Raw genomic sequence first — 2,500 nt, 5'->3', positions numbered from 1 at the left:
TGAGGTGAGTGTATTTCGGCCACCGGCATCTCTTTCCCCCCCTTCGCCGCGCTCGCTTTTCACAAACGGAGCTTCCGAGAGCTTTGCATCGCCCCCGACACCCGATCTGCTTATTACTGCAAGCATTGAAGAGGGTTCATCGATACCGGCACCTTCCCCCCGCTCGGCGCTTTCGAAATACATCTACTTGCGCGTACTAGTGGGTTCCGACACCGGCACCTTCCCCCCCTCGCCACCCTCGCTTTTCACAAATCGAATGCCGAAGCACTTTGCATCGCGCCCAGTCCCCCGGCCTGCTTATTACTCGCGCATTGAACTGAGTTCATCGACACCGACACCTTCCTCCCCTCACAGCATTTGTTTATGTCGCAAATCGAGTGCCGAAGCACAATTTCTCGATACCGACGGGCTCCTATCCCTCCCTTTGATTGATCTGAGCGGTTACTGACATCGTTTCAGTGGACTAGAGGCAACACCGATCCCACATGACCCCCCCCTTCGTGTTGTTCAGCACCCCCCCAGCTGGGCGAAGAACACCTCCTAAATCCCTCTTAAATCCGTTTTTAATTGCTTATAATTGTTTGTTAGGGACATTCGAGGCAGCAAATATCGTATATAAGCAATTGGGGGAAGGGGGAGGGACTACTGGGGGCAGGGGAGGCGGTCTCTGCAAGGGGGTCATTTTGCAGAGAACCACTACTCCCCTATAGAGCATATTGGAGAAAACTGGGAAGGGCAGGGGGAAACATGGGATTTCCGAGGAGGGGCAAACGCCATAACTAATTGTACATTTGGTATAAAATCGAGATTTTTTGCAGGGACACTCAGAATAATGTCAGGCACCTTGTGGAAAAAGGCCAGATTTAATTTCGACCCAGAAGTATTTGTTTTTATTTTCCAAAAGGGGCAGAATGTCGAAAATCGAAAATGACAAACCGCTTGATGTTTCGGACTGCTACCACTTGCAAAATTTCCTTAAAATAGAGACTTATTTATGGTCAAATTATAGTGCGGGCAAAGTTGAACAGAATGCGGCCTTGACATGGCATTTGCACTCTAGGCAAGGCCATGTCGCGTTCTTGGCTTTGGAAATTTCCAACTCCGTTTCACTTGTAAAAGTGTATATATTTTATGGTTCAGAACTGTAAGCAATGATTTTAGAGAAATTTAGAAGTTGATTTCAGGTCATTTGGATGAGTTTTCGATTTGATATGATATTTCTCGTTTCTGAGATGTAGAAAATCAAAATAAACTGAAAACTCGACCAAATGACGATATGTCAATCTTAAAATGTCCTAAAAATCGTCCCCTATAGGTTTGAAACATAAAATGCAGGGGGATATTTGAAATAAAATTGAGTTTTCGAGGTTTGGCATTCGTTGGCATGCTAGCGTGCAGCCATATTAGCCTCGCCAGGCAGGGGAATTAGCCTCGCCAGGCAGGGGAATTAGCCTCGCCAGGCGTGTTGTCTCCGTGTTGTCCGTGTGTTGTCTCCGTGTTGTCTGTGTGTTGTCTCACACGCTATTAGCCTCGCCAGGCGGGGAGATTAGCCTCGCCAGGCAGGGATATTAGCCTCGCTAGGCATGGATATTAGCCTCGCTAGCCCATTCTGCCTGCATTCCTGCGGGCATATTAGCCTCGCTAGGCAGGGATATTAGCCTCGCTAGCCCATTCTGCCTGCATTCCTGCGGGCATATTAGCCTCGCTAGGCAGGGATATTAGCCTCGCTAGCCCATTCTGCCTGCATTCCTGCGGGCATATTAGCCTCGCTAGGCAGGGATATTAGCCTCGCTAGCCAATTCAGCCTGCATTCCTGCATGGATATTAGCCTCGCCAGGCAGGAATACTAGCCTCGCTAGCCCATTCAGCCTTCATTCCTGCAGGCAAATTAGCCTCGCCAGGCAGGGATATTAGCCTCGCCAAGGCATATGGTATGCCTTTCAAGGCCGAGCAAGTGCCATGCCGAGCAAGTGCCATGCCGAGCAAGTGCCGAGCAAGTGCCATGCCGAGCAAGTGCCATGCCGAGCAAGGCCGAGCAAGTGCCATGCCGAGCAAGGCCGAGCAAGTGCCATGCCGAGCAAGTGCCATGCCGAGCAAGGCCGAGCAAGTGCCATGCCGAGCAAGGCAAGGCAGCAAGGCCAGGCAAGCCAAAGCACAAGGCAAGGACAAGCAAGGGCAGTGTCAAGCAAGCAAGGCCAGGCAAGCCACAACGAGGGCAGTGCCAGGAAAGGGAAAGACGAGGCCGGGCAAGGCCAAGCAAGGGCAAGGCAGGGGCAACAAATGCCAATGGAAGGCAAGGCGATGCCGATGCCGAGCAAGGCAAGGGCAAGCAAGGGCAAGGCAGCGGCAACCAAGGCCAAGGCAGGGGCAACCGAGGGCAAGGCAGGGGCAACAAATGCCAATGCAAGGCAAGGCGATGCCAATGCCGAGCAAGGCCAGGCCAGGCCAGGCCAAGCAAGGGCAAGGCAGCGGCAACCAAGGCCAAGGCAGGGGCAACAAA

This window comes from Argentina anserina, unplaced genomic scaffold, assembly GCF_933775445.1.
Source record: "Argentina anserina unplaced genomic scaffold, drPotAnse1.1, whole genome shotgun sequence".
NCBI classification, from domain to species: domain Eukaryota; kingdom Viridiplantae; phylum Streptophyta; class Magnoliopsida; order Rosales; family Rosaceae; genus Argentina; species Argentina anserina.
Note: the sequence above shows the minus strand (reverse complement) of the source record.